Source organism: Rattus norvegicus, chromosome 2 (assembly GCF_036323735.1).
Source record: "Rattus norvegicus strain BN/NHsdMcwi chromosome 2, GRCr8, whole genome shotgun sequence".
Taxonomy (NCBI): domain Eukaryota; kingdom Metazoa; phylum Chordata; class Mammalia; order Rodentia; family Muridae; genus Rattus; species Rattus norvegicus.
In genome coordinates this window covers 39030106-39051805 of record NC_086020.1, presented here as the reverse complement: position 1 = coordinate 39051805, position 21700 = coordinate 39030106, and the positions used below count along the sequence as shown (strand labels likewise).

At 37.3% G+C, this 21700-nt stretch overlaps 1 long non-coding RNA gene across 3 annotated transcripts in view; it reads left to right on the top strand.

Moving 5' to 3' along the window:
• The window catches only part of LOC103691446 (uncharacterized), a 272183-nt gene that overhangs the window by 144431 nt on the left and 106052 nt on the right, over positions 1-21700 (top strand). For all 3 annotated transcript variants that reach the window (XR_010064065.1, XR_005500597.2, XR_005500598.2), the window contains 2 exons: positions 3304-3471; positions 13070-13140. This is a non-coding gene — a long non-coding RNA (uncharacterized LOC103691446). The remainder of the gene's footprint in view (positions 1-3303; positions 3472-13069; positions 13141-21700) is intronic.

Sequence of the window (21700 nt, the reverse complement as noted above, 5' to 3'; positions counted from 1 at the left end):
ATTTTATATAAAACACTACTAGCTTGCATTCATTTAGACCCTTTCTCCTGAATATTTCTCATATATATATATATATATATATATATATATAGAGAGAGAGAGAGAGAGAGAGTGTGTTTTTGGTATGGTAAACTGTCAATGCTATAATTATACATCCTCCCTTATAGGTAATATTATTATATACTAGGACATTTATTTCAAACAGTAATGGAAATGTCAAGAGAGCAGAGTACATTGCCTCCCCTATGCCTTGAACAGAACACATTCTTAATCAAGAAATTATACATAGCATACTACTAAAGCAAAGTACAGATGGAAAAAGAAAAAACAATGTTTAGCATGGATGTAAGAGAAACCAATAATAGAATGTGTCAGAAAGTACACTGTTTAACGTATGCCAGGGCATTTCAAAAGGTAAAATCCATGAAAATAACTGAAATTGGAAAACAGAACATGATTACCTATCAGGAGTTTTGATCTGAACAGAAAAGAAGATCATTATGGTATGTATCGTGGGATTTTTGTATCCCTAGGGACATTTCAATTTGCTTTTTGCTGACTTTAGTTGTATTAACTGGTCTTGTCTTAAGAGTAATCCTTAACACAGAATGATATCTTTTTCTACTTATTTCCAATGGAAATAATTACCTTCAGAAATTAGAACATTTGTCCACACAATGCCACTGCTGAGTTTTCCTTATACTGTACCCAGCACTGGGAGAGGTTTAGTCTTACAATGTTACAACACACATAACGCTTCACTTCACTTTTGCCTGGTGTTAAAACTGCTTCCTGTAAAGTAGTGGCTTCTGAAGCCCATGGTAAACTAGGAGGAGTGTTGACTGCATTACTCTCATTTCAAAATCCATCACTGGCCGCAATCTATTTTAGTCTGTGCTCACATGACTAATTCTTATGTTTTACCCATAATGCAGATAACATCGAGATTTTTGAACTTAATTTTATTTTATTACTTATCATTTTATATCTTGCTCACTGCCTACCTCCTGGTCAGCACATCCCATGATCCTTCCTCCATTCATCATTGTCTTCTTTTTGAGCAACTGGGGGCCCAGTGTGTATCCCCCACCCTGGCACTTCAAGTCTATCTGAGGTTAAACGCTTTCTCTCTCACTGAGGGCAGATAAGACTAACCAGCTAAAAGGAGATTTCCTTTGACATTATCAGGTTTACAGTGGAATGAGAATTCATAATCACATAATAACAACTTTGATGAATAAAATGAAATTCTCAGAGAACTTGTATATTACCAGCTTGGCAATACTCTCTTTTCAACGATATCACTGCAGACAAATATATTGAATGTTTTAGCAAATTTGACAAAATTCAGTGAAACCATTTTTAAACGTTCTACCATCTGTAGGGTCACATGCTTTTGAACATTAGACTCTCATACTCCTTTTTTTCCGGAATTGAGTAACTGCTGAGACAGGAGCTCTGAGTTACACCCCAAGCCTCTGAAATTAATGCCACAAATATGCTTTTAGAAGAGAACTATGGCAAACACCAATTAAAAGACATAACTTTGGAATAGATTAGGAAACAGCATGAAGAGATTATTTGTAATGGACTTTCTGCCTTCCAGGTGAGAGTATTCTTATGCAAGCATTATTCATTCATGAGATTATTAAGTTGAGTGCCTATTAATTCATAGGCTTTATATATGGGATACTGCTGACATAAACAGTGATTGCTATTCTCGAGGGACTTAAGTGAAACTACCTATCATGTTGACAATAGAATCATTTTCATATTGGATTATGGATCTCGAATAGTTACAATAGAAATCATATCTAATCTGGCATGGTGTGTGCCTCTCTTTTTATGCTACTATAACAAAATATTTTAGAGTGGGTATTAGAAATGATAGTGCCTATTATTATTATTAATTATTATTATGGAATTTGGAAAGGTGGGAAGTACACAGTTGAGGGACTTTCATATGGTGAGCACCTGCCTTCTGCTTCAACCCAGAATGGCAGGATAAGACCACAGATGCTAGAGTGTTCAAGAGAGGGCTGAATTCACTTATAATTTTACTATAACAAACTCACTTCTGGGGTAACAACATTAATCCACTTATAGGTGCAGAGCCCTCATGAACTCATCACAAAATGCTATAGATGTCAACAGTCAACATTGGACTAAGTTTCCAATGCATGCTTTGGAGGCATATTAAAGCCACAGTAGATGAGATACGGTAGCCCATCCTCTGAGACGAGAAAGTAGACAGAGAGCTAAGTTGTAAAGAATTAACAAGGTCATCTACAAACATGTAGGGTTGTATGTATAATGATATTCTAGGAGGATGGTCACTTGCACAAGAAAAGCTAGATAGAAGGTAGACACACTGGGAAAAAAATCCGGAAGTTGTTGAGTCTAAAAAAAATATAATGGTAAAGTGTCAGAAGTAGGGTTGAGGAGGATAAAATATTCTGTCTTCTATATTCAAAGTTTTTGAATTTGAACTTAAACATGAAGGCAGTGGAAGGGCAAAGCATGTTTCCAGGGTGCCATGTAACAGAATTCTGACTGAGTTTATGAAAGAATCTAAGAAAGTAGATAAGAAAGAGAATTGCTGTAGGAGGATACTAAAAACTCATACTGATGAAAAAGGAGGTGGAAGGAAGCAGGCAGAGGAGAGGAAGAGTTAGTGTCAGATTTGAAGACCAATTTTTATGTATGCTAATGTTGTGGAAAAGCCAAGGGTCACATCGAAGTCTCCTGACTAATTTGCCACATGACTTGGTATGATATTTACTGAACTAACAAATGTACAGAGATGCTCAAATTTAGAGAATTTAAGAAATTTGTTTTGGTTCTGTTCCTTTTCAAATGCATGAGATTTTCTTTTCTATTTAGATTTACTTCAGTTTTATATGTATATATGCTGTGTGTTGTGTGTGTTTGTGTATATATGCCATGTGTATGTAGATATCCTTGTCCATTAACAATTTTCCAGCCCTACCGTGAATTATGATTACTAAGAAGAATTTACAATCAAAAGATATTAGTAACTGTTAGATTGTGTTTTATGTATAGCAGGTAGTTACCAGCTGCCTTGTATCTTGGCACCACATTTTCAGAAATCTCTTTAATGGACAATTTTCACAAATGATAATCTTTCATCATAAGTCTTAAGGATGAAGAATGTAGGAACAGTAATGTTCTTTCTTGATTTATGCAGTATGTGAAGGCCATGACACTGTACATGAACTAGAAAAAAATCAACTATATTAATTTGATATTACATTTTATTTTCTAATTTCTCATATCTTTCAGGTGACAAGTATCTTTGAATCTAGCTCTTAGTAGTGTAAATTACTTGAGTTTTCCCCAAGAAACAAATGTTTCTGCATGGAAAAAAAATGAAGAAATTATCTTCCTAAATAATTCAGGAGAAATGTCAAGAGGAATAGAATTTCTCAGTTGAGAAGCTTCAGACAAAATGTAAGTGTATTTTAAGTTGTCATAGTATCATGTTCAAAATTTATTAAACTCTTCTGTAGCCCATGGAAGGGCCACAAAAAAATGTATGTTCTAGTATTGTAGAAAATGGTGTCTTCCAGTCCTGGCATATTTCATGGCTTTAGAATTGCACTCAACTGTTTTTGCCTGTGTTTATATGTGTGCCATAAATGTGTCTTCACATACATGTGCTTGAATGGATATGTGTCAATCTACATGCATGTGTGTACATGGTTGATGTCAGGAGCCTTCCCCCATTCCCCCATTGCTGTCCATTTTATTTAGTAAAGCCACTTTTATTTATCTAGTGAACATAGAGCTTACCAGTTCCAGTTTGTCCTAGGTGTCCTTTGTCCCTCTCTCAAGTGCTGGGAGTATAGGCAGGCCCTGCACCTGCCATGTTTCACACCTGCTGCATTTCACCGTGGGTTTGTGGATTCTAAGAGTTCACTCTCCAGCCCTCTCACCAGCACCACACGAGTTTTGTCCATTGAGCCATCTTCCAAGCCTCTCACTTGAATATTAACTATTAGAAGTCATGAGTAGTTTTGCTAAAGTATGAAATAGTCTTACATTTTCAATTCTTTTCTGCTTGAAACTGAAAATAATTTTGTGAAAGGAACCAAAGACAGAAATATAAAAATAGACATTACATATTTGTTTTTTTTACAAATGAACTTAAAATTGCATTCATAGTAACAATAATACAAAATACCCAGAATTACAACAGCAGCAAAAAGAGTAATCATTCAGCCGAAATGTAAAATGGCTTAATTAAAAAGGGTAGTATTTATAACAAAATTGGGGGAGTTTGAAGGTTAAAGGTTGGGACCAAGACACATTTTAGTTTCTGAGCAGAGTAACACCTTTAGTTTAAAGCGGAATAACACCTAGTTGTGGCTATACAAAGCATAAATCACATCATAGGGCTCTGTTCCATAAAGCCAGAGAGAAATGATGGATAAGAGGATAGTTATCACTCAGTGAGCAAGTTTTTGATGTTCCTCTATATAGTTCAGAGACAAAATTTTATTTTTATTTTCAAATGAATGAAAATAAGCATGAAAACTGGTGAAATTACTGTTTATTTTTACTTTAAGTTAATGCTTTCTTACATAAAAGACTATCTAATAATATAAAAGTCATTAAAAAGTAAGACTATTAGATATTTCCTTTAAATTAGTTTCTATCAATCTTCACATTAGAGTAATATCTGATGTTTAAATAAATTATTTGTAAAACTCTAAAAGTTGTATCTTTGAGAGGAACAGCCCTATGACAAAGATCTTGCAAAAAATAATGTGCATTAAAATGTATTTACTAATAAATTTCAGTAGTAACTACAAGCCAAATTAATCTTCAAACCTGAAAAAAATGAAAATGTGATACCACATAAAGAGATCTTTCCTAAATGTTATGAATGTTATTATTTTCTTAACCACTGTAGTTATATGAAAGATATAGTCAGAAGGCTCAGTTTATTGAAAATTGTCTTGACAGTCTCTGAACCATGATAGAGTTTGAAAATATATAATAGCCTCATGTGTTTGTGCCTACTACAAAATTTGCATTCTGAATAGGCATACTCACTGTGCATACATGGGAATTCATAGATGTGAATCTCCACATCTTAAGCAAGGAATAACATTTGTGAATCATCCGTAAATGATCTATAGTGTTCAGATCTTGTGGCCTGAGCTAAAGATCAGAACAATTTGAGAGAAGTCAGCATTCACTGATGTCCCTTTACCCATTGAAATATGCAAATGGCATAGTTCCTTCATGTACTTTTAGAAGGTAGAATAAGGGGTTCAGAGCTAAACAAAGAATTCACAGCTGAGGAATGCCGAATGGCTGAGAAACACCTAAAGAAATGTTCAACATCTTTAGTCATAAGGGAAATGCAAATCAAAACAACCCTGAGATTTCACCTCACACCAGTGAGAATGGCTAAGATCAAAAACTCAGGTGACAGCAGATGCTGGCGAGGATGCGGAGAAGGAGGAACACTCCTCCATTGTTGGTGGGATTGCAAACTGGTACAACGATTCTGGAAATCAGTCTGGAGTTTCCTCAGAAAATTGGACATTGAACTGCCTGAGGATCCAGCTATACCTCTCTTGGGCATATACCCAAAAGATGCCTCAACATATAAAAAAGACACGTGCTCCACTATGTTCATCGCGGCCTTATTTATAATAGCCAGAAGCTGGAAAGAACCCAGATGCCCTTCAACAGAGGAATGGATACAGAAAATGTGGTACATCTACACAATGGAATATTACTCAGCTATCAAAAACAACGGCTTTATGAAATTCGTAGGCAAATGGTTGGAACTGGAAAATATCATCCTGAGTGAGGTAACCCAATCACAGAAAAACACACATGGTATGCACTCATTGATAAGTGGCTATTAGCCCAAATGCTTGAATTACCCTAGATGCATAGAACACATGAAACTCAAGACAGATGATCAAAATGCGAATGCTTCACTCCTTTAAAAGGGGAACAAGAATACACTTGGCAGGGAATGGGAGGCAAAGATTAAAACAGAGGCAGAAGGAACACTCATTCAGAGCCTGCCCCACATATGGCGTATACATACACAGCCACCCAATTAGACAAGATGGATGAAGCAAAGAAGTGCAGGCCGACAGGAACCGGATGTAGATCTCTCCTGAGAGACACACCCAGAATACAGCAAATAGATAGGCGAATGCCAGCAGCAAACCACTGAACTGAGAATGGGATCTCTGTTGAAGGAATCAGAGAAAGAACTGGAAGAGCTTGAAGGGGCTCGAGACCCCATATGAACAACAATGCCAACCAGAGCTTCCAGGGACTAAGCCACTACCTAAAGACTATACATGGACTGACCCTGGACTCTGACCTCATAGGTAGCAATGAATAGCCTAGTAATCACCAGTGGAAGGGAAGCCCTTGGTCCTGCTAAGACTGAACCCCCAGTGAACGTGATTGTTAGGGGAAGGGCGGTAATGGTGGGAGGATGGGGAGGGGAACACCCATAGAGAAGGGGAGGTGGAGGGGTTAGGGGGATGTTGGCCTGGAAACCGGGAAAGGGAATAACACTTGAAATGTAAATAACAAATACTAAGTTGATAAAAAAAAAAAAAGAAGGTAGAATAATACTGTGAGAAAATTTTCCTCAGAGGATTTTGATTCAATTACTTCTTCACTTTAACATCCACTATGTTTAGAATAGATTTTAAGATCACAGTAAATTTGAATGAAAAGTAAGACATTTATCATATTTTCTAACCCACCCACATGCATAGCCTGTCTCATTATCAGTGACTGGACCAAGATGAGCATGTTGATTTAAACTGATAAACCTACAATGAAGTATCATTACTATCCAAAATACATTAGTTACAGGAGTGTTTTCCATTCTATGAGTTTGGACAGAAACAAAAGTAACATACTAAAGACTAGTTTTACTAGCCTAAGAGTCTTCCAAGATCCATTTATTAATCCTTTCTTTCATAAAGCCTGAGAGCTATGCTTGCATTTTTTATGCTCTAATGTTCCATTGTCTGGATGGACTAATTTGTTTACATACCTAATAAGGACATATTTGTTGCATTTGAAGGGTCATTCATGATTATAACACAATTACAAAATATCTCCATTCCATGCCTCCCTCAAAACACCACCCAGCTTTCTTTAAATCTGTGTCATCTTTTTCATTGGGTAAAGGTGATATCAACACATGGGAAGGTAAGTGGAAAGAATGTAATAGCTAGAGAGCTTTGCAAGAGTGTATTCCAACATGGCTATACAACTTCTCATCTCCATCCAAAATGAACAAGGTCTCTTACCCCAAAACCCTGTGAACATTTGCTAGCCTTTTACACATAAAAAATAGAATATTAGAGCTTAAAAATGCTATTTAAAGGGGAGAAAGTCATATTCATATTACTATGTGAAAGGAAGCAATATAAAAAGACTCTATCATATTCAATTCCTGTATATGACATTCTGAAAAAGCCAAAACAGCACAGAAAATAAAATACAACCATAGTTCTCAGGCTTTATGGATGGAAGAATAATAAATAATAATGAGTGGATCATGGAATATTCTTACAGCAGTAAAGTCTTTAGCATGCTACAATACTGGGTAGATATCGCTTAATTTTTTTTCCAAACCCATAGAATACAAATGAGGTTTTTGCTATTCTAACACATCACTCACTGTTGGTTTAATTTACATTTTTGATAATATATGATGGGGAACATATTTACATATTCTGGGTTGGCATTTATGTCTTCATCAGTAGAGTCTCTTAACTATCTTTGACAATTTTTTTTAAATTGAATTTCACCTTTACATTTAAGGTTTCAATATTCTCTGTATATTTTTAGTGTCTGTTGTACATTTCATTCATTTCATTCACCTTCATTTATTGCTTTTCCAATGCTCTTTTTGGAAATCTGATTTCCCAACCTTTTCACCTTCCCTCTCTCTTTAACACTGCTTATTAGATAGAATATTAGAAACTAGTGTTTTCCAGTTTTGTTTATCCACAGAAGATATTATCTTTCACTTTTGAAAGATGACTTCATATCCCCTCCTATGGATATTTTCCCCCTTTTAAGAAGGAGTGGGAGCATCCACATTTTGGTCATCCTTCTTCTTGAGCTTCCTGTGGTCTATGGATTGCATCTTGGGTAATTTGAGGTTTTTGGCTAATATCCAATCTCTCCTTAGAGACACATCCAGAGCATGTCCAGTATAGAGGTCAATGCTAGCAGCAAACCACCGAACTGAGAATAGATCCCCCTTGGGGGGAATTAGAGGAAGTATTGAAAGAATTGAACGAGCTTTCAACCCAATAAAAACAATGCCAGCCAACCAGAGCTTCCAGGGGTTAAGCTACTACCCAAAGACTGTACATGGACTGACCCAGGGTTCCAACTACATATGTAGCAGAGAATAGCCTTGTTGGGGCACCAGGGGAAGCCCTTGGTCTTGTCAAGGTTGGACCCCCCAGTGTAAGGCAATATGGGGGGAATAAGGGGGGAGTATAGGAGAATACCCATATGGGGGAGGAGGAGGAGAGGGAATGGGGGCTTATGGACATGAAACAAGGAAGGGGAATAACCTTTGAAATGTAAGTAAAGAAATATATCTAATAAAAAAATTTTAAAAAATGAAATGTAAATAAGAAATACCCAATTTAAGAAAAATAGAAGAAAGAAAAGAAGACTTCAGATTAGGGAAATCTTGTTTGCTGCTTTGTCTTTCCTCAACACCAAGTGGTACCTGAGGAGAAGTGGGCTTCGCTTGTTTCTTTCTGCATGGAAAACAGTTGTGTCCCTGTCATTCTGTTCCAGATTTTCTTTTTTGAGTGTTTGAGTTTCTATAATTTTAATACAATATAGCAATGTGTGGGCTTTTTGAAATGTATTCTGCTTATTCTGAACTTGTGAAAATATGTAATTTGGAGTCTGACATTAACTTGGGGTTATTCTTTGTTATTATTCCCTCAAATGCCCATTCTGTTTTCTTCATTTCTCTATATTTAAGTCATACTGTCGTTACTTAACTTACAGATAGTTTCCTATATTATTTTTCGTCTGTTTTTTTCAGGTTTTGTACTTCCTTGATTGGACCCCATCCTTGTAGAATCCTTACAACCTTGTTTCCTTCTTAAAGCTGTTCTTCCCACCTTTCTTACCATTTTTCTTGGAAGTGCATTCTTTCATTCTTATTATAACATTTGCATATTAGATTGTTTTTTATTTTCCATAAGATTCCAGCCCTAGAAATCAACTAGCAACACAGAAAGGTGGGGAAATACAAATGTTTTCCATCAACAACATAGCATTAATATTATAACTACTCATCATAACATCTTGATTATTCAAATGGTCCATGCACTTTCTACTTAAAGGCCTCACCTGTGTTGAGTTTTATACTTGACAGCAATTTTACTTAACTTCTCTTAGTCTGTTTGTTTACCTGTCTACTGAAAGGTAAAACCAGTTTCTTGAATTGTTTGCTTTTTAATCTGTTATCTTTATTTTTCTGTGAGATATGTCTTATTTTTCTCACTTGTTCATTTTAAGCCCCCTCCCTTCCTTCCTCCCTCCCTCCTCCCTTCCTCTCTCCATCCCCTCCTTCCCTTTCTTAAACTCTCCCTCAAACCTTCCCTTCCTTCCTTTCATCCTTTTTAGATGTAGTGACCTTTACTAATGTGTTGAAAAGAGGAGTACTCTTTTAGCCCCCCTTCCCCTGAGGCTCTGGAATGGACAGAATGAGGAAGAAGCTCTGTATGGTGGCTAAATCAATGCTAACACTGCCCACACCTTGAGGGTCTTCCTCATAACATTTTGGGTGTTCTTGCTGGGATGACTGCTCGACCTTCCTACTCCTTGGAAGTCATTGCTGGTGCCCCATGTGTTCTCATCCCAGAAAATGAACACGACAAAATGGCCCTTGAGGACAATGCCTTTCCCAGCATGAAGAGAGAATCAGTGTCTCTTCAAGTCTCAGCCGACAACCTGGTCATTGTTGTACCCAGGACACTGTAATACATGCTCTGCCCCCTTACTGAAACTTAATTTGGTACCTTTCTCCAGGCCACAAGTCAGATCCACTAGAGACACATTATGGGTAGCAGTGCCCCTAGACCATCACAGTAAGCTCTGGGATAACATTGCCCACAGCTATGGCCTTCAGGTAATGCTCTGGGTAGGCCCATGGCTGTCCCAATGGGCTCTCTGTAGATTTTCTGGGTGGGAGTTAATCATCTTTTAATATGAAGTTAAACTAAGCAATCTTTCAGAGGCTTATGAAAAATTTCATGTATAGACAGTTTTTAAGTATAAAAATACTACAGATTTTGTTCATATTTTATACCTCCAATCATATTGTCCACAGGTCTCATCTGAAAAAATATATTACAACAAATATTTCAGAAGATTAAACAGTTTAATATTAACAATAAATTACAAAGGATACCTAAAAATAAATATTTCTCACACCACACTCCTTTAACATCTCTCTCCTACATCTTCATCCTAAATTAAGTCAGAATTTCTGAGACAAAACATGTTTTATTGAAAAGTTCATTCAGCTGTATTCATGAATCCCAGTAGAGAGCCTGCATATCATGCACAAGACCCTGGACCCCATTCTGTGCCACAAATAAATGCCACTTAAAAAGTGGCTTAAATTTCCTGGAACAGCCACAATGACCCATAGCCTCCGGCCACAATGGTCCAATGGCCCTGTAAAATGTCACTACCCCTAATCACAATGTCACAAAGTCCTGGGTGTGTTGCCTAGTGTTACACATGACTAGCATATGACCTAAATGTATGGGCAGTTTGTGGTTTTGGAATTCCCCTCCTCCCTCCCTCTTGATCCCCCTGGTTTGTGGTTTTTTCCTTTATAAGCTCTGTGAAAATTCAGGTCGGGGCGAACTCCTCTACTCCCTGTGTGGTGTATGAGTCTCGACCCCAGCATGCTGGCCTGAGCTCTCGTTTCATCTCGCCTACAATAAATCTTCCTCGTGTGATTGCAAAAAAAAAAAAAAAAAAAAGTGGCTTAAATATAACTTTGCCAATAACAATTAGAATTTACTGATCCTATAAACATTTCCCCAAGACTTTAATTGGGATAGCAGTTAATTCTCATTTATGAATATATTAGTGCTCTATACAATTGAGCCTCCTGAGATGTTGATTTCTTGTATTGCCACAAAAGATATCAGATTTCTTCAGCACACTTTGTACCATTCCTTAGGGAAAGGCACAGTACAGCGTGTGAGAGGGCACACTGGGGTCAGGGGATGGGGTTCATTTGAATGACTTTAGTGAAATCCACTACATATACCCTTTGTTTTCTCATGTGTAAGGACAGATAAGTTATTACCTCCCTACAGAGTTCTTGTGAATGTCAAGAGATAAGGCTAAAAAAATTGTTATTTCTATTTATTAGAATTGAAGTTTTGAAGGACATTGCAGATACGACTTTAAACACAACACTAATACTATTATCACCCTTACATAGGGTCTTTACAGTTGTTGATCTTGACTTAAACATTTTTGACAGTAATTGATTATTATATATAACTACTAATATATAAAATTGTCACATCTAAATATGTATATTAATAATCATATTTATATATATATACATTTCAAGAATGAATATCTAAAACTCATTTGGGACATTTTTAATAAACATATACTACAGTTTAAAGTGTGAAGCAAAGTGTTTAGAGTGTAAAGTGGTAGCAAAAAGAACCTTTTTTGTGACATTATTTACTCTTCCCATTGACAGAATGGCCCATGAATGCCTGGAGGTTTATTAGTGATGTCTCTAGAGCAGAAAGAAATTTCTAACCCCTACTCATCCTGGGAAATAGTATGCCCCAAAGGAAAGCAAAAGCTTTATTTGCACAGGTTTTCCCTTTATAAATCTGACTGCTAATTTATGTAACCCTTAATACTATTTTCATAAAAATCAGAGAAGAGTGAAAACAATATGAAGCTTCTCCATTGATTGAGGTAGGAAATTTCTCTTTTGTCTGTTTGTTTGCTTCTTGTATCCTATTTTGCTTTTCCTATAAAATCCCTGCTGATATCTGATATCTCTTTTTTGAAGCTTCCTCTTGCCATTGTAACTTCTGTGTATGTCATATAAACCACACACATACACACACACACACACACACACACACACACACACACGACTATGCATGTCCAATTTTGTGTGATATATTCACCAGCATATTTATCTTTCTTATTATGAAAAATAATTTTTCAAGTAATAAAAATTATAATTTTATAAATGTCTATATAAGGGGAGATGTTTAGATAATATTCTATCCACTTGAAAAAGGATCGAATTTGATATTTTTATGGTAGAACATAAATGCATATATTTTATCTATTTTTTATATATTCATTTATCAATATCTACTTTCTTTAAATGTTTATTTACAAAACTATATAATAGCATTCAAACTTAATAATTTAATAAATTTTTGAGCATTTGCTCTAATCATGGAAGGTCCTCTGTTAAATATTGAGAATGAAATAACAGAAATATAAACAGTGCTCATCCTTTAGGTATTGTGGAACACATTATAGAGTTATGGTATATTTAAACATTTGTTTTCCAGCATGACACAAAGAACTAACCCTAACTTGAGCTACTGTTTTAATGAGACTTCTTTGAGCATACATTTCTTTATGATTTTTTATGTTTAGGGAACCTCTAATGATATTTTCCTAGTCAACATGCAGTCATATGAATTCATGATCCTGGAAAGGTTTTATAAACTAACTACCAAGAATAAAAATGAAATAATTTACCCTTTTTACTCTACAAACACTACAAATTTAAAAAAATGTGGTTGTATTAGATAAACTACGCTGATGTATTGTCTCCCATTCTGGATAAATGATCTCTGATGAGGTATGATATATTGGGTGTTTAAAAAGACATATACCCATAATGTGCTTAAAAAACAATGGTCTCATTATAGATTAGTATAAAGAATTTGAGACACACAGAGTATATTATTTCTAAAACATTTCTTAATAGGTTATAAAGTGAGAAGTTGTTGGAGATGGCAAGGAGGAGTTTGCAAGACGACAACTCCAATAAGCTCTATGGTAAGCAAGTCAGCATGATCCTTCCTGGCCTGGTGTGAATTTTCCCTGAGACTTTTTGAAAAACTTCTTTAACCTTGTTTATGCTTTAATAGCAGTATTCCTATCAAATATTTTAAAACGTGAACCAAAAATACAAGATATACCCCTTCTACCCCTTCTTTACACACACACACACACACACACACACACACACACACACACACACACACACCATGATGCAAGGTTGTAAGATCTGAAATTAGCATAAGGAAGTGGGTGCATGAAAATATTCTGAAACCAACTTGGCACGTTAGGGCCAATAAAACATGAACTTGTGTCCTGATTTCACCACTTATTCCACCCGCGCCACCAGTCTTTTGATTTGAAATCTCCAAGCCTTTGTTGCTTCATTTATTCATAATGGTGTAACATCATTCACTGTGCACTATCTCATGATATTACTGTAAGATCAAAGGGAGAAATTGGATATGATCATATTCTGGGAAACTCTGCATAACTAATAATTATATCTACTTTCAAGAAGCTTCGCATTAATTAGAGAGTAAAAGCAGACACAGCAGTTCAAAGAATAGAACTATTTTGTCCTTCCAAAATTCAAATATTACAGTTGCTAATTCAAAATTAGAGAGCAAGAGTTCTTCAAAATGCAAAGCCTGACTGAGACACAAGAAATCCTGTCAGAAATAAAAGATCAGTTCTCAGGGAAAATGTCCTGAGGCAACAGCAATATGACCAAGTAGTAGTTAGAAACATTTCTGTCAGTTCTGGACATTTTTAGCATTTTACAATAAGAATGTGGAGGTTAAATGCACAGAGTACTTACTAGAACTTATTGGCATTGAAGAATGAAGAAAGTATAATGACACGAAGCTTTAGAAGAATAGCTTTGTTCCCTAATACAATTGCCTGCTTCTGCTTGACTGACTGAGGTCTGTAAGCAGCTAGCCATGACATCTGACCTGAGGTGTAAGGCTAAGGGCTTCATACAGACTTAAGAATATAGAACTGTCTATATGTAGTTTTAGTGGTTTGTCCCAAAGTAGTTAGCTAAAATTTCTCTTTTCTTTCACTTATAGTGAAAATTGAGACATCACAGAACTTTTCCATCCCCCCTCCCCCGCCGTTATGTTTGTAAGCAGCATCTCACTACACAGCCAGGGCTTTCTTAAAAGTGAAACCTTCCTTCTTCAGCCCGCTGAGTGCGGAGACAGTAGTTACAAACCCCAAACTCTGCTTCAGAACCTTTCCTTACCAAAATCCTAAAAGCCATACTTCAAAATGGAACCTGATTTTCAAGTAAGGTTCCATGTGTAATTTCCCATCTAATTAATTAAGATGAGGTTGTACAGGAGTATTGTGGGTCTTATTCCAATATGGCAATTGTTTTAAATAGAAGACCTATAGACAGAGATAGACCCATAAAGAGGATAAACAGTATGAGGAGATACTGTAGAATGCAGGCATCTTTTCCTACTTTGCAAGCCAAGGAAAGAGTCCTAGAACATGCCGTACTTACAGTGTGAAGAAGGAAACAATTGCACAAATTTTTAGGTTTTGCTTTCCCAAACTGAGAGATAATAAATGTCTTGTGCAAACCATTCCATTTGTAGTGCTTTGTAATGACATCCCAAGGAACTAAGAGAGACCGAGTCTGTCTATAGGCTAAGAAAGTAACCAAGGGACTGGAGAAAATGAAGAAGCAGTGCTGTGTGTGTGTGTGTGTGTGTGTGTCTGTGTGTGTGTGTGTGTGTGTGTGTCTGTGTGTGTGTGTGTGTGTGTGTGTGTGTGTGTGTGCCTGTGTGTGTGTGTTTATATCCAGTATCTTCTGATAGATCTGATTCCTTAGGCAGTTGGAAACAAAATACAAAGAACTTCCAGACATTAAATAGAGAGAGAGGCCTTGAACACAGATCTAAATGAGTCGATTCCATCAAGTTCATCTCCTTCAGAGCTCAAGGAACACTGTAGAAGAACAGGCAGAAGGTGTGAGATAGAGGGGTTGGAGAACATCTGAAGAATAAGGCCCTGTAAAAAAAACTGGGCAAAGCCAAATCAAGCTCACTGAAGCAGCAAACTCAAAGCCTACAAAGAGCTGCAATAGATCTTCTGCATATAGACCACAGCTTTCAGTTTCATACTTTTATGCAATTCCTCAATGTGTAAATGAGCAGGACTCTGATTTTGTGACTTTTCTTTGTACTCTTTTCTTTTTCTTTTTTTCCCCTTCATCTTTATTAAATTGGGTATTTCTTATTTACATTTCAATTGTTATTCCATTTTCCGGGTTTCCAGGCCAACATCCCCCTAACCCCTCCAACTTCCCCTCTATATGGGTGTTCCCCCTCATCCTCCCCCCATTACCGCCCTCCCCACAAAAATCACGTTTACTGGGGGTTCAGTCTTGGCAGGACCAAGGGCTTCCTCTCCCACTGGTGCTCTTACTAGGCTATTCAATGCTACCTATGAGGTCAGAGTCCAGGGTCAGTCCATGTATAGTCTTTAGGTAGTGGCTTAGTCCCTGGAAGCTCTGGTTGCTTGGCATTGTTGTACATATGGGGTCTCGAGCCCCTTCAAGCTCTTCCAGTTCTTTCTCTGATTCCTTCAACGGGGGTCCTATTCTCAGTTCAGTGGTTTTGTGCTGGCATTCGCCTCTGTATTTGCTGTATTCTGGCTGTGTCTCTCAGGAGCGATCTACATCCGGCTCCTGTCGGTCTGCACTTCTTTGCTTCATCCATCTTGTCTAATTGGGTGGCTGTATATATATGGGCCACATGTGGGGCAGGCTCTGAATGGGTGTTCCTTCAGTCTCTGTTTTAATCTTTGCCTCTCTCTTCCCTGCCAAGGGTATTCTTGTTCCCCTTTTAAAGAAGGCGTGAAGCATTCACATTTTGCTCATCCGTCTTGAGTTTCATTTGTTCTAGGCATCTAGGGTAATTCAAGCATTTGGGCTAATAGCCACTTATCAATGAGTGCATACCATGTATGTCTTTCTGTGATTGGGTTAGCTCACTCAGGATGATATTTTCCAGTTCCAACCATTTGCCTACGACTTTCATAAACTCGTTGTTTTTGATAGCTGAGTAATATTCCATTGTGTAGATGTACCATATTTTCTGTATCCATTCCTCTGTTGAAGGGCATCTGGGTTCTTTCCAGCTTCTGGCTATTATAAATAAGGCTGCGATGAACATAGTGGAGCACGTGTCTTTTTTATATGTTGGGGCATCTTTGGGTATATGCCCAAGAGAGGTATAGCTGGATCCTCAGGCAGTTCAATGTCCAATTTTCTGAGGAACCTCCAGACTGATTTCCAGAATGGTTGTACCAGTCTGCAATCCCACCAACAATGGAGGGGTGTTCCTCTTTCTCCGCATCCTCGCCAGAATCTGCTGTCACCTGAGTTTTTGATCTTAGCCATTCTCACTACTGTGAGGTGAAATCTCAGGGTTGCTTTGATTTGCATTTCCCTTATGACTAAAGATGTTGAACATTTCTTTAGGTGTTTCTCAGCCATTCGGCATTCCTCAGCTGTGAATTGTTTGTTTAGCTCTGAACCCCATTTTTTAATAGGGTTATTTGTCTCCCTGCGGTCTAACTTCTTGAGTTCTTTGTATATTTTGGATATAAGGCCTGTATCTGTTGTAGGATTGGTAAAGATCTTTTCCCAATCTGTTGGTTGCCGTTTTGTCCTAACCACAGTGTCCTTTGCCTTACAGAAGCTTTGCAGTTTTATGACATCCCATTTGTCGATTTTTGATCTTAGAGCATAAGCCATTGGTGTTTTGTTCAGGAAATTTTTTCCAGTGCCCATGTGTTTCAGATGCTTACCTAGTTTTTCTTCTATTAGTTTGAGTGTGTCTGGTTTGATGTGGAGGTCCTTGATCCACTTGGACTTAAGCTTTGTAGAGGGTGATAAGCATGGATCGATCTGCATTCTTCTACATGTTGACCTCCAGTTGAACCAGCACCATTTGCTGAAAATGCTATCTTTTTTCCATTGGATGGTTTTGGCTCCTTTCTCAAAAATCAAGTGACCATAGGTGTGTGGGTTCATTTCTAGGTCTTCAATTCTATTCCATTGGTCTATCTGTCTGTCTCTGTACCAATACCATGCAGTTTTTATCACTATTGCTCTGTAATACTGCTTGAGTTCAGGGATAGTGATTCCCCCTGAAGTCCTTTTGTTGTTGAGGATAGTTTTAGCTATCCTGGGTTTTTTGTTATTCCAGATGAATTTGCAAATTGTTCTGTCTAACTCTTTGAAGAATTGGATTGGTATTTTGATGGGGATTGCATTGAATCTGTAGATCGCTTTTGGTAAAATGGCCATTTTTACTATATTAATCCTGCCAGTCCATGAGCATGGGAGATCTTTCCATCTTCTGAGGTCTTCTTCAATTTCTTTCTTCAGTGTCTTGAAGTTCTTATTGTACAGATCTTTTACTTGCTTGGTTAAAGTCACACCGAGGTACTTTATATTATTTGGGTCTATTATGAAGGGTGTCGTTTCCCTAATTTCTTTCTTGGCTTGTTTCTCTTTGGGGAGAGGAAGGCTACTGATTTATTTGAGTTAATTTTATACCCAGCCACTTTGCTGAAGTTGTTTATCAGCTTTAGTACTTCTCTGGTGGAACGTTTGGGATCATTTAAATAAAGTATCATATCATCTGCAAATAGTGATATTTTGATTTCTTTTCCAATCTGTATCCCCTTGACCTCCTTTTGTTGTCTGATTGCTCTGGCTAGAACTTCAAGAACTATATTGAATAAGTAGGGAGAGAGTGGGCAGCCTTGTCTAGTCCCTGATTTTAGTGGGATTGCTTCAAGTTTCTCTCCATTTAGTTTAATGTTAGCAACTGGTTTGCTGTATATGGCTTTTACTATGTTTAGGTATGGGCCTTGAATTCCTATTCTTTCCAGGACTTTTATCATGAAGGGGTGTTGAACTTTGTCAAATGCTTTCTCAGCATCTAATGAAATGATAATGTGGTTTTGTTCTTTCAGTTTGTTTATATAATGGATCACGTTGATGGTTTTTCATATATTATACCATCCCTGCATGCCTGGGATGAAGCCTACTTGATCATGGTGGATGATTGTTTTGATGTGCTCTTGGATTCAGTTTGCCAGAATTTTATTGAGTATTTTTGCGTCGATATTCATAAAGGAAATTGGTCTGAAGTTCTCTTTCTTTTTTGGGTCTTTGTGTGGTTTAGGTATAAGAGTAATTGTGGCTTCATAGAAGGAATTCGGGAGTGATCCATCTGTTTCAATTTTGTGGAATAGTTTGGATAATATTGGTATGAGGTCTTGTATGAAGGTTTGATAGAATTCTGCACTAAACCCGTCTGGACCTGGGCTCTTTTTCTTTGGGAGACCTTTAATGACTGCTTCTATTTCCTTAGGAGTTATGGGGTTGTTTAAGTGGTTTATCTGTTCCTGATTTAACTTCGGTACCTGGTATCTGTCTAGGAAATTGTCCATTTCCTGTAGATTTTCAAGTTTTGTTGAATATAGGCTTTTATAGTAAGATCTGATAATTTTTTGAATTTCCTCTGAATCTGTAGTTATGCCTCCCTTTTCATTTCTGATTTTGTTAATTTGGACACACTCTCTGTGTCCTCTCGTTAGTCTGGCTAAGGGTTTATCTATCTTGTTGATTTTCTCAAAGAACCAACTTTTGGTTCTTGATTCTTTCTATGGTCCTTTTTGTTTCTACTTGGTTGATTTCAGCTCTGAGTTTGATTATTTCCTTCCTTCTACTGCTCCTGGGTGTATTTGCTTCTTTTTGTTCTAGAGCTTTTAGGTGTGCTGTCAAGCTGCTGACATATGCTCTTCCCTGTTTCTTTCTGCAGGCACTCAGCGCTATGAGTTTTCCTCTTAGCACAGCTTTCATTGTGTCCCATAAGCTTGGGTATGTTGTACCTTCATTTTCATTAAATTCTAAAAAGTTTTTAATTTCTTTCTTTATTTCTTCCTTGACCAGGTTATCATTGAGTAGAGCATTGTTCAATTTCCACGTATATGTGGCCATTCTTCCCTTATTGTTATTGAAGACCAGTTTTAGGCCGTGGGGTTCTGATAGCACGCATGGGATTATTTCTATCTTTCTGTACCTGTTGAGGCCCGTTTTTTGACCAATTATATGGTCAATTTTGGAGAAAGTACCATGAGGAGCTGAGAAGAAGGTATATCCTTTTGCTTTAGGATAGAATGTTCTATAAATATCCGTTAAGTCCATTTGGCTCATGACTTCTCTTAGTCTGTCTACATCTCTGTTTAATTTCTGTTTCCATGATCTGTCCATTGATGAGAGTGGGGTGTTGAAATCTCCCACTATTATTGTGTGAGGTTCAATGTGTGTTTTGAGCTTTAGTAAGGTTTCTTTTATGTATGTACGTGCCCTTGTATTTGGGGCATAGATATTTAGGATTGAGAGTTCATCTTGGTGGATTTTTCCTTTGATGAATATGAAGTGTCCTTCCTTATCTTTTTTCATGAATTTTAGTTGAAAATTGATTTTATTTGATATTAGAATGGCTACTCCAGCTTGCTTCTTCTGACCATTTGCTTGGAACGTTGTTTTCCAGCCTTTCACTCTGAGGTAGTGTCTGTCTTTGTCTCTGAGGTGTGTTTCCTGTAGGCAGCAGAATGCAGGGTCCTCGTTGCGTATCCAGTTTGTTAATCTATGTCTTTTTATTGGGGAGTTGAGGCCATTGATGTTGAGAGATATTAAGGAATAGTGATTATTGCTTCCTGTTATATTTATATTTGGATGTGAGGTTATGTTTGTGTGCTTTTCTTCTCTTTGTTTTGTTTGCAAGACGATTAGTTTCTTGCTTCTTCTAGGGTATAGCTTGCCTCCTTATTTTTGGGCTTTACCCCTTTATTATCCTTTGTAGTGCTGGATTTGTAGAAAGATATTGTGTAAATTTGGTTTTGTCATGGAATATCTTGGTTTCTCCATCTATGTTAATTGAGAGTTTTGCAGGATACAGTAACCTGGGCTGGCATTTGTGTTCTCAGCTGTGAATTCTTTGTTTAGCTCTGAACCCCATTTTTTAATAGGGTTATTTGTCTCCCTGTGGTCTAACTTCTTGAGTTCTTTGTATATTTTGGATATAAACCATTTATCTGTTGTAGAATTGGTAAAGATCTTTTCCCAATCTGTTTGTTGCTGTTTTGTCCTAACAACAGTGTCCTTTGCCTTACAGAAGCTTTGCAGTTTTATGAGATCCCATTTGTCCATTCTTGATCTTAGAGCATAAGCCATTGGTGTTTCATTAAGGAAATTTTCTCCAGTGCCCATGTGTTTGAGAGTCTTGCGCACTTTTTCTTCTATTAGTTTGAGTGTATGTGAATTGATTTGCCTTGTCTTATCCAACTTCCATATTTATATGCTAGTTTTTTTAACCTTACATTGTATTTTGTTATATTTTGTTTTTATCTCATAGATGTCCATGTATTTTTTTAGTGATAGATAGAAAATTGCATTACACAATACATTGCATTACACAATTATCTATGTTTAATAAAAGCAAAAATATAAAATGAGACTTTTAACATTTTTATCCTCATGAATTTTACATATGCATACAAAATATAATATAATCATATTTACCAGATTCCATCTATATACCCCTCAACATACTCCCCTCACAAATTAATGGCCATATTTAAAAAATAACCCATTAAATACAATAGGTGTAGGGATGTAAACCTATCCACTAAATCATGGGAAACCCACCACTGGCACCGTGTTAAAAAATTAGAGTTTTTCCACCTTCACTACAATTCCACAACTGTAAATTATCAATAGTCCCTCAATAATGAGTGAGGCCAATGTGTGGTTTTATCTCTTGCTTAGATCACCATGGCTGTTCTGATTTTATGAGAGTGACAGACATTTCTAGATGATACCATTGCACAGCATTCCTCCCTACCTTTCTTTCTGCCTCCTCCTTAGCTTCCTCCAGATTTTTCCCTAATTTAACCAGAGAGGTCAGCAGCTTCTGTTCATTGGTTGGGTACACATATCTGCATGTGACTCTTTCAGCTAATTGTTGGGTCTTTTGGAGGGCAGTCATGATAGGTCTCTTTTTGTGAATGGTCCTGGGGCCTCCCCTTGAGCTGGATTCTACTTTGGGTCTGTCCCAGAACCTTCTTTTCGTCAGGCTCTTCTCCACTTCCATTCCTCAATTTCTTTCAGACAAGAAGAGTTATGGGTCAGAGTTTTGACTGTGATATAGCAACTCCATCCCTCACTGCATGCCCTGCTGGAAGTGGCTTCAACAAGTTCTGTCTCCCTACTATAGGGCCTTTCATCTATTGTCCACCCCTTTGAGTCCTGAGATTCTCTCATTTCCCTGGTCTCTGGTACTTTCTAGAGGGTCTTCCAAACCTCTTACCTCCCAAGGTTGCCTGTTTCCATTCTTTCTGCCGGCCCTCATGGCTTCAGTCCTTTTCCCCCACCCAATACCAGATCATGTTCCCCTCTCCTCTCTCCCCATCCCCTTTCCCTCCCTGTCTTTTCCTCCCTCCCTCCCCACTTGTGGTTGCT